The sequence below is a fragment of the Dermacentor variabilis genome, chromosome 10 (genome assembly GCF_050947875.1).
Source record: "Dermacentor variabilis isolate Ectoservices chromosome 10, ASM5094787v1, whole genome shotgun sequence".
Classification (NCBI taxonomy): Eukaryota; Metazoa; Arthropoda; class Arachnida; order Ixodida; family Ixodidae; genus Dermacentor; species Dermacentor variabilis.
The window spans coordinates 108441928-108453909 of NC_134577.1; positions in this window are offsets into that span (position 1 = coordinate 108441928).

The following is an 11982-nucleotide window of genomic DNA, read 5'->3' on the forward strand; positions in this document are numbered from 1 at the left end:
ACTGCAGCAACAAGGCCTTTCCAGGCCATCTCCATAACACTCATCTTGAACCCGCATACTCAAGAAAATATTTGAGTTGGCATATATTTATGCCCCATGCGCCTTACACGTAGCAAACATTGTCAGAAAGACTGGCCATTGTCTTCATGAGCGAGTAAAATAACTACGCAATAAAATATGTGCATGGAGGCACATTGTCATCACATTGCAGCATGTGTGTGCCTCCATTTGGTAAAGGAATGCACTAATCAGAGCAAACAGGGGGATCTCTTAATGTGAGGATTCCAAATATCAAAAAGATATCAAGTTCACGAGATGTACCTGTCAGCACAGTGTCAATTGCTTTATTAAAGGAATTATTATTTCTTAGGCATCAGCATGATAGTTTCCTTAGGGGATCTCCTAGTATATTTTACCAAATAAATTTATATTATTGCCGTGTCTCATCACTTGTGCCTGTTCACCTCAGTGTTTTTGAGGCTCTACAGTAAATTGTGCCTTATCACTAGGCATGCCAATACATACCTCGTGGTAGGAAGACTACCTAGCAGTGTTGCTAAAAAGTTAAGATCTTTGTAATATAAAGCTGCTTTGCATAATGCACTACCAAAAAAAGTGCAACGTTAGGGCAGCACACTGTTCTCAGCGCTGTTTTACTAGCAGTTAGTAGCAAACATCCAAGCAACAGACCATGGAACCATAGACAATGGCTAATGTTTTGCAACTGTCTATAGTCTTGCAGATCTGAATGAGCAACAGAAAAAATCAAGAAAATAATCATTTATACCTTGCTGATCAAATAGTTTATATTGCTCTTTAGAGTGCTACTCTACTGCTAAGTTTGCACACTCTTCAAGCTGTTCAGCTACCAGATAACGGAAGAATTGCCATCTTCTAGCTGTGGATTTCAGTCGCTATGCAATGACTGCAACAAAACGAAATGTTCAAAACTAGGCCAACGGTCTCGTAGAGTTCATTATGCAAAATGTTTTACTTGAGGTTTCAGCTTTACCCATACAGAAAGAAAAATGGTGCAGATCCCATGAAATGTGGCAATCGATGTAAGCGAAGCTTCCTGTGCAGTTTGCTTTCATTGACGATAATTAGTGGTGATGTTGAACGCTGGTTGGTGTTAAACATTACCTTGCATACACCACTGCTGTTTTTCTGCCTAATACACAAAACACACAGGGGGAGGCGTTTGCTTGAGATGGTGTTTTGCGTCGTACTTCATGACCTCTGGGAGAGAGAGTTGAAAATATTCATTGCCTCACATGGCACACTACATTGTGGCATAACTATGTAACTTTATATAACATTATGGGACTGTACATGGCGAAATGGCAATCGGACTATGAGGCACGCCGTAGTGTCGGACTCTGGAATAATTATGACACCGCGGTCCTTCTTTAAACTGCCCCTAATTTTAAGTGCACGAGCATATTTTGTTTCACCACCGTTGAAATGCAGCTGCCGCGATCAGCAATAAACACGTGACGTCAAGCACTACCATAGCAGCAAAGCTACTGCAGCGGGCCCTGAAATGCTCAGTTGATGTGTGACTACTTCTGTAGTGTCACCTTGACCCTAACGGTGTGTTTAATGCGGCTTTGCTTCAGCACACCCCGAGGAAGTCGCCCACTTGACAAATTTGCATGGTGCTTATTTTTCAAAAATAGCAGGAATGTGCCGCACTTTGCACTTTATTCCATTTTCCTGCAACCACTGCCATGTCTACAGCATTGTTTCCTTACGTTCTCACGTCACCTTTACCCTAACCCCCATTCCCTTGTATGGGAACCACGAGTGAAGAGTGGCAAGGCTCGTGTCGCCACTGCTTCGGTTCTATCTTCTCTGACGCTTCTTCTATATATATAGACGCTCTAAACCAACCCCCCCCCCCCCCCCCCGATGCGGTGTGCCAGACAGCAGCAGCTACAGCGGCAGCAGCAGGGGGAAAGTCAAAGGAACCGGCTAAGAAAGCTTCACTTTCAAAAGATAAAAGGCCGATGCAAATATCAGCTAATTCTCGGACGGACACCTTCAACTCTAACAGCAGCTCTTCGTCTCTACACGCCTTTTATCATCTCGAAGCTAACCGCTGCTGCCTCACACATCGCACTGGACCAAGGAGATTTAAGAGAGTATGGCTAGCTCCCTTAGCTATTGCTATTTCTTTCATAAACAAAAACAGGTAAACCTAAAGTACTACTTGGCTTCCACTAGACTTCCTTAAGCATACATAAACTGTGAGGCTTCTCCTGTTATTTCCTTCCTCCATTATGCGAACACAGTGCATATATGTGCATTCGTTTATGAAACAACGAACATCACAAGCTAGTTCCTCATAACGTTGTTGTTAAGCTCTAGCCAGCAGCAGTGTCTAAAAGAGTAAGTCAAGCAAAACTGCTGAAAAACCAAGCATTTCACATTTGCCATTGTCGTCCTTTATTCTCACACAAAGTTATCTCCTTCAATGCGCACCAGAGATTATGCAAAAAAGAACACTGGTGGAGACACCAATTCTTACACTCAGCGACCACTAATTATGATATATATATATATATATATATATATATATATATATATATATAGAGAGAGAGAGAGAGAGAGAGAGAGAGAGAGAGAGAGAGAGATACTGTTGCGTGTGGAAAGACACAGGCAGAAGGGTCTATTTACATTGGAGCCAGGCAACCAGGCCAGCACTCGCTCGCGCCAAGCGCACCGACCAACTTCGTCGCAGTTCTCGCGGCGGCTCGTTTCTTGGGTTCATATCGTAATACTAACCTCCCCCCCCCCCGCGGTAGAAGCACCGTCACGGTGCTGTTAAATATTCAAGGTGCGTGTAGAGTTGTAGGGCTTGACTCGGACGACGTGGACAATGTCACCGGCTGTCACAGCGGAGGACGTCGTGGGCGTGGCTAGAACGATTTCATAGCTGACATCGGTCACTTTCCGGAGCATGCGATATGGGCCTGTGTAACAAGAAAGGAGTTTTTCACATAGGCCAACTTTACGCGAAGGTGACCAAAGCAACAGGAGGCTGCTGGACCCAAATGGACATCACGGTGACGGAGGTCGTAGCGTTGCTTGTGCTTGCCTTGAGATACTTGTAATCGAGCATGCGCAAGTTGGCGAGCGTGGTCAGCATGGGCGATTGCATCACGGGCATAATCGCTAGTTGAAGCTCTGGCGGACGGAAGCAGTGCCCAGTGGTAGCGTTGGTTCGCGGCCATAAAAGACGTAAAACGGGGAAAAGCTAGCTGTTTCGAGACGGGAAGAGCTGTATGCAAAGGTAATGTAAGGTAGAGCCAGGTCCCAGTCACCGTGGTCGTCTGAAACGTATTTGGATAGCATGTCTGTAAGGGTGCGGTTCAAACGCTCAGACAGGCCGTTCGTTTGGGGGTGGTAGGAGGTGGTAAATTTATCCCGTATTGAGCAGGCACACATAATGTCGTCGAAGACTTTGGCCAAAAACGTACCGCCACGGTCTGCTAGCAATTGACTGGGAGCACCATGCATCAAAATAATATCATGTAGGAGGAAGTCCGCCACATCAGTTGTGCAACTGGTCGGAAGAGCACGGGTTACGGCGTAGCGGGTCGCGTAGTGCAGCGCGACTGCAGTCACTTGTTCCCTGATGTAAATTCCGGAAATGGGCCGAGAAGGTCTAAGCCCACACGATGGAAGGGCTCGGCAGGGATGTCGAGTGGCTGCAGGTAACCAGCTGGGAGCTGGGAAGGCTTCTTGCGTCGTTGGCAAACTTCACAAGCGGTGACATAACGTCGTACGGAACGGGCAAGGCCCGGCCAAAAAAAAAACGGCGACGTACACGGTCATAGGTTCGAGATACGCCGAGATGTCCTGCCGTTGGTGCGTCGTGGAGCTCTTCTATAACGGTGCAGCGGAGGTGTTTAGTTATTACGAGTAGAAACTCCGATCCGTCCTGATGAAGGTTACGACGGTAAAGAGTTTCGTCGCGGAGGCCTAGAGTAGCATCGGCCGGAGAGTGCTCAAAACGGTCGATGAGTGCTCTCGTGTAGGCGTCATGGCGTTGCTCGTCACCGAAATGAAGCAGCTGGGATACAGAGAATGTGCAAGAAGCACTGGCAATATTGGAGGAGTCAGAGTCGTCAACAGGGTAACGCGACAAACTGTCAGCGTCTTGGTGTAGGCGGCCAGACTTGTACACCACGGCATATGAAAATTCTTGTAGCCTCAAAGCCCATCGACTAAGCCAGCCTGTAGGATCTTTTAGCGAAGAGAGCCAACAGAGAGCAAGATGGTTAGTGACTACGAAAAAAGGGCGAGCGTAAATGTAAGGACGGAACTTCGCAACCGCCCAGACAACAGCAATGTATTCTCGTTCCGTAATGGAATAGTTACACTCCGATGGTGCTAGGACGCGGCTCGCATAAGCAATAACGCGATTCTGGCCACGCTGACGCTGGGCTAAGGCGGCACCTACTCCATGACTGCTGGGATCTGTACGCAAATCTGTAGGTACATCAGGGACGAAGTGGGCGTGAATGGGGGGTGAGGCTAGAAGAGTGACGAGACGAGAGTAGGCGGCGGCTTCTGAAGTCCCCCACGAGAATCGTACGCCTTTCTTGAAAAGATAAGTGAGGGGTCCAGCAATTGTCGCAAAATCTGGAACAAAACGGCGAAAGTAGAAGCATAGTCCTACAAATCTTCGGACGTCTGCTGCTGTCTTCGGAACCGGAAACTCTCTCACAGCGCGAGTTTTGTCGGGATGAGGCTGTTCTCCGGAAGCGTCAACGAGATGGCCAGGACGAGAAATTTTTAACAGGGATAAGCGGGCTAGTTGGTGGTCGTTATTGGAACGAATCATGTAATCGCACAAAAACAAGGGACAAAGAAGGAACACACAGAACAGGCGCGGAACTTCAACTAAGGTTTACTCCGGGAAATCTCACATTTATACAAGTGTCGTAATCACACTTGTTAATCATCAGACAGCCATCACGTGACGTTGGCATGCGGGCGTGAGTGCCGCAAATTTACTTGCAAATATTCGAACTCTTTGTCGCTTAATGACACTGAAGAGCTGCTTACGCAGCTGCCAGATTGCATTTTTATACAGTAAGCTTCAAAGATTTCTCGGCTTAGTTGTGACGCAAACATCTTCAAGACTTTAGTGTCGCGGAACCAGGACGTACAATTATGACAGTGGCGACAGTGGTCAGCCAGTTTGCCACCCCCGCCAATCCTTCTACTCCTGCGCGGTGGTCCTGCAGTCTGACGTTCAGGCCCCGTCCCGTCTGCACTATGTAGCTATTGCCACAAGAGAGAGGTATCTGGTACACTACCTCTATTCTGCATGGGACGAACCTGTCGACGTGCTTGATATGACATTCATTTCTTTTGTTTTTACCCTGTACCGTGTTGCACATGCCCTCCAGGTTTTTGGGCGCCGTGTAAACCACCGGTACTTCACATTTTTCGGCCACCTTTTTGAGGCGGTGGGAGATTTGGTGGTAGTATGGCATGGGACAGGTCTACGACGTTGCGGCTCTACGCAATGTCGTTATTATTATTGCTGTAACCCATGCGTGCTGGAGGTATCAGCCGCGATGAAAAAAAGGTATTTTAAACTACCGGTCAGCTCATTCGAAGCTTATAAAAAGGGGAATTGCAAAAAACTGCCTGCGTGCTGCTCTTGATAAGTTCTGCCAGCATGAAATGCGACATAGCGTGTTCTTACAGTTGCAAAGACTGCACAGCGCCAGATTTCAGCATGACATGGTCACCTCGGTGCTAGAAACCCTTGCGAAGGAAGCGCGGGGCCCATCAGTGCTCCGCCCAAGCGTAGAGCCGCAACGTCGTAGACCTGTTACCATCCCGTACTACCACCAAATCTCCCACCGCCTCAAAAAGGTGGCCGAAAAATGTGAAGTACCGGTAGTTTTCACGGCGCCCAAAAAACTGGCGGGCATGTGCAACATGGTGCAGGGTAAGAACAAAAGAAATTAATGTCATATCAAGCACCTCGGCAGGTTCGTCCCATGCAGAATAGGGGTAGTGTACCAGATACCTCTCTCTTGCGGCAATAGCTACATAGGGCAGACGGTACGGTGCCTAAACGTCAGACAGCAGGAGCACCGCGCAGGAGTAGAAGGATTAGCGGGGGGTGGCAAACTGGCTGACCATTGTCGTCACTGTCGTAATTGCACGCCCAGGTTGCGCGACACTAAAGTCTTGAAGATGTTTGCGTCACAACTTTGCCGAGAAATCTTTGAAGCTTACTGTATAAAAATACAATCTGGCAGCTGCGTAAGCAGCTCTTCAGTGTCATTGAGCGATAAAGAGTTCGAATATTTACAAGCAAATTTGCGGCACTCACATGCCGCATGCCGACGTCACGTGATGGCTGTCTGATGATTAACAAGTGTGATTACGATACTTGTGTAAATGTGAGATTTCCCGGAGTAAACCTTAGTTGAAGTTCGGCACCCATCCGGTGTGTTCCTTCTTTGTCCCTTGTTTTTGTGCGGTTACATGATGCATTCCAATAAAGAGTAATTTGCCGATGGCCAAAACGACATTTGGACGAGTTAAGCTGCAGCTTGGCCTTTTGAAATGCATCAAGTATAGTTGTGAGACGTCCGAGGTGAGTCTCGAACGATGGCGAGAAGACGATGACTTTGTCGAAGTAGCAGAGGCATGTGGACCATTTGAAACCTTGGAGCAAGTCCATCATACGCTCGAAGTTTGCAGCGGTGTTTCATAATCCAAACGGCATTACTTTAAATTGGTATGAGCCATTAGGTGTGATGAACGCGGTTTTTTCTCTGTCCATATCGTCAACAGCAATCTACCAGCATCCCGAACGAAGATCCATAGACGAGAAATAGCTGGAACCGTGCACGCAGTCAAGATCGTCGCCTATACGTGGGAGCGGGTAAACGTCCTCCTGATTAATGTTGTTCAGAGGACGGTAGTCTACACACAAGCGCCACGTGCCGTCCTTCTTCTTAACCAACACCACAGGTGACGCCTAGGGACTCGAAGAAGGCTCAATGATGTTTTTTATCGAGCATCGCGAGAACCATCGGTCAATAACGCTGCCATGTATTGGTCGCCGAGACAATCAACGGTGGCAAGGCAAATACCTTGCGGTAGAATTTGCTTTGACAATCCATAGAGACCGACAGGCATGCGAGTGTGGTTACAAGTAATATTAAGTATACTATGAGGCACTGTAACGTCATACCTTAGGGGAATGTTGGGCAGAGGAGTGACGCGGTACTCGCCATCAGGAGCTGGTGGGAAAGACAACAGTTCAATGTAGGCTCTTGACTTTGGCTGCAGGCGAAGAAAGCCGGTGGGACGTATTCGGCACTGGGTGCGTCAGAAGGTTCTGCGAGCATCGCCAAGTCAAGGCGAAGGGTACTGGAAGAGCTATCAATAAGAGCAGACTGTGCGGAGAGAAAATCGAGGCCCAAAGTAAGGTCGTGGGGGCAATGAGCAATTACGGTGAAGAGGACAGGAGTGTGGAGGCCGGCGATGCTGACGCGTTCCCTACAAATGCCGATGATAGGCACAGTACCGCCATCCGCAACGCGGACGACGCGTGCCGACGCTGGGGTGAGGAGCTTGTTCAGTCGTCGTCGGAAGGCAGCAGTCATAATGGAAAGATGCGCTCCTGTATCGATGAGTGCCGTGACAGGATAGCCGTCAACGTCAATGTCAAGAAGGTTGCGGTTCGTGGGTAACGTGAGCAAAGGATTACAACGCAGCTTCACCTCCAGAAGCTGCAGTGCCAATTTTCCGGCTGAATCCGGGAGTCGATAGGTGGCGAAGAGAAGTGACGGGGTTGAGGCGTATGAGACTGATGGCGTCGAGGTGAGGGCGAGCGGCTGTACCGAAGGTTGGGAGCAGGAGCATCAGCGGCAGTGGATTCATGGCGGGTGGTATAGGGAACGGAAGGTCCAAAGTTGCGGGAATTATCGGCGGTGTATGTCCGAGGAGGTGGTGGCCATCGGTTGCGGCAGTGACGAGCAACGTCGCCGATGCGACAGTAGTGGAAGCAGATCGGCCGGTCATCAGGGGTACGCCAATCGGACAGGTTGCGGCGAGATGTGGCGGAAAACGACTACCGAGGACTAGGAGGGCCGCTAGAGAACAGGGAAACGCTGTGTTGAGACGTGCAACACACGGAGTTCAGACCCATGTTCGAAAATTCCTGGCGGACGACGGCCTGGATCATCGCAATGGTGGTTGCTGGCGGATCGGGAGGCGTCGTGGAGAAAGCTGGCGAACAGGCGGCCTCGAGTTCGCGGCGAACAATACGGGTGACTTTGTCACAGGTGGTGGTCTGACGTGGTCGACCCTCACATGTCGACGTAGCAGCAGTGTTGGGTAGCCGCGTGATGTAGTGTGTGATACGGCGGCTCTTAGCGTGTTCAAGGCGACGGCATTCTTTGATGATGGCGTCGATAGTCGAGACGTTGCCGAAAATGAGCGAATTGAAAGCGTCGTCGGCGATGCCTTTTAGAACATGTGACACTTTATTGGGTTCCGAAATAGCATCGTCAGCTTTGCGGTATAGAGCCAAGACGTCAAGGAAGAAGGAAACGTACGGCTGCATAGATGACTGAACACGAGACGCAAGAGCCTTTCTCGCGGCAGCCTTGCGCCCAATGGTGTCGTCGAACAGTTCCGGTAGCTTCTCGTTGAAATTGTCCCAACTGGTTATCTTGTCGTCATGCGTTTGATTCCACACGCATGGGGTGCCACCGAGATAAAAGATGACATTGGCAAACATAATCTTTGGGTACCACCTGTTATTAGCACTGACGTGTTCATAGAGTTTGATCCAGTCGTCAACATCCTGGCCCTCCAGGCCAGAGAACACACCTGGGTCGCGATGTCGGGCGACCGTGACGATTGGAGCAGTGGGACAAGCCGAAGCCGTTGCAGAGGTGTGCGCGCCACCGGGAGGCATGGTGACAAGCTCGCGGTGCCGACCACTTGTGAGTTTCGCGGTGAGGACGGGGATCGCTCACCTCCACCAGAATGTTGCGTGTGGACAGACACAGGCTGAAGAGGCTATTTATAGGCTATTTACACTGGAGCGAGGCAGCCAGGCCGACACTCGCTCGCGCCAAGCACACCGACCAACGTCATCGTCGTTCTCGCGGCGGCTCGTTTCTTGAGCATTGCTCGATGATATCGTATAATATATATATATATATATATATATATATATATATATATATATATATATATATATATATATAAACTTAGGCATCAAAAACTGCCAGCATGACAGCATATGTAGGACTCATACAGGTGTACGCTAAGCGTAGTCAGAGTGAAGTCTATTGCAGACCAGTTTCCTCGGAGACTAGTTCCTAGAATGAATAGAGAAAATCAAATTTACACATAAATTGTAATATAACTCAGATACGTCTATATGACAAGGTAGCCATCCTTGTTCATTCTCAGTTCCTCTTCCTTACACTCCCGCTCTTTTGAGCCTCGCGCCTTCTGTGGTGATACGGAAGGACGTTGCTTACAGCTGCAACCTCTAATTGTCCACTGTTCATATAACCAACAGTCTTGAGTACGCCTTGCAGCAGACACGTATTCAGCATCTGGAACGGACCACTAATTTTTAGGTCGGCTCCTGGTAGTCCCTTTCGGACAAGAACAAAGTCGTTTAACTTAATATCAGGCATATGTCCATGATGCCTCTATTCCAACTGGCATTTCATCACTTCGCGATACCTGCTGCGCTCCTCGGTGGTTTTGATTCGTTCAGTTAGCTGAAGTTTGTCGGAAATTCCAAGCTCCTGGTCTGCGGACAGTTTCGGCACTTCACCATACGCGGCGAAATGGGGGCTTCATCCAAGGCTTGTCTTATGTGTCCGGTTATGATGTGCGAAGGCAGCTTCTAGGCAGCACTTCCATCTCCCTCGGAAAATTGGGCACATGGACATAAACTGCTTTGTATCATGTATCATAAACTGCTTTGTATGTCCACCAATCCATTAGCTTGGGGGTGATACGGGGAGTAACGCCGCACCACAACCCCGCGACTACTAGCCCACTGCTGAAATTTCTTGCTCATTAATGCGCGTCCGTTGTTTCAGACTACGACTTTCAAATTTGAAAACATCGCTCGGTAAAAAGAAGCTCAATAACACTATTTGTATCTACTTTTCCAGGGCGTGGAACTACCATTCTTTTGCATTGGTCGATTGCCACTAGAAATGACTGTGTTTGGCGCACACTTTCGCTCTTCTTTTTCAACTCGGCAAAGTCCACTTGCTTCAAAAGGTGCGTCTGGGTGACGCGCTATTACGAGCTCGTCCGACCGTGGCCGGGATTTTGCCTTATTGACCTGGCACAAGTGACATGAGCCAACATAATTTTGTACGTCTCTCTTCATATACGTTCCATGTGAACCTTCCTAGAAGTTTGTTATAGGTTCGCCAGAAACCATCATGACCGCCAGAGTCGGGAGTGTCATGGTACATGTGGAGCACTTTTGGAACGAGAGTCTCCGGCACCACGATCCTTCCATTGCAAACTGTAGACTTTAGGATCCTTCCCATTGTTCCGTCATGTTTAACACTTCATGTGTAACTTCGACTACGAGTCTAGATAACGCATCTGCGTCCGTCAACCCGCTGCCTGCCGGGTGGATGACCTCAAAATCACACTGCTGCAGTTCGTTAATCCCGCGCCAGCATTCCACTTAGCTCCGACTGACTGAGGAGATAGGTCCGATCCAGATGGTCCGTATACAGTGTAATGAAGCAGACGCGACCCTGTGTATGTGCCGTTTGATGACGTAGACAAAGGGCCGTGCCGTGATCGCGAGCGAGCCCCATGCTACGGACAACCCTTGCAGTGCCTTGAGTTACCTAGCGTTCTACAACGTTGTGAACGACAATAAACCTCGTCGCATTTGGTGGAGGTGCTGGGTAGGTGTCTTGCCTTGTTGACATGTAGTGCAAGACTGAATGTATTTTTGCGCAAAGTTGTACATGCCTCTCCAATAATAGTGCTGACGCAACCTTGTGTAAGTTTTGAGGACGCCGGCATGAGCGCTTGGGAGATCAGCGTGAATACACGCGCAGAGGTCAAACCGCATATGACAAGGTATAGCGAGGAGTCATTTCCGTCTATCGGGCATGTAGTTGCGGGGATATAGAATGTTGTCCCGCACGGAAAAGTGGGTTGCTTGGCGACACAGTGCTCGTGTCGAAGGGACATCAGACAGAGCGGCATTGTAGTCAAGTAACATATCAAGAGTTGGGTCCTTTTGCTGCTCTGTGAGCATGTTAGTGATGGTGAACGGGGACAGGGTGGATGAGGAAGCTGATAAAGACGCCAAATTAGGCGTCAGTGGGGAGCGAGAGAGTGCATCAGTGTCGGAGTGCTTGCGGACGGAGCGGTACATCACGCGGATGTCGTACTCATGCAAGCGAAGCGCCCATCGTCCCAAGCGTCCAGGCGGGTCTTTTAAGGAAGAAACCGAACAAAGGGCATGGTGGTCACTAACAACGGCGAAAGAGCGGCCGTAAAGGTATGGGCGAAACTTGCTTAGTGCCCAGATGATCGCTAGGCACTCCGTTTCTGTGACGGAGTAATTTATTTCTGCTTTCTTTAGAGTACGGCTCGTATAAGCGACGACGTATTCATCAAAGCCAGCTTTCGGTTGCGCTATGACAGCGCCAAGGCCAACTCTGCTGGCGTCAGTATGGACTTCCATGGGAGCATCAGGTTTGTAGTGGCGAAGAATCGGTGGTGAGGTAAACAAGTGGCGCAACTGCTGAAACGCTGCATCTCATTCAGGTGACCACGCTACTATGACGTTACTGGCGGAAAGCAAACTTGTCAAAGGCGCCATGACGGTCGCGAATAGGAACATAAGCCAATAAAACTTCTGAGGGTTTCGACAGACGTGGGCGTTGGGAAGTCTGCCACGGCGCGGAGCTTGTCAAGGTC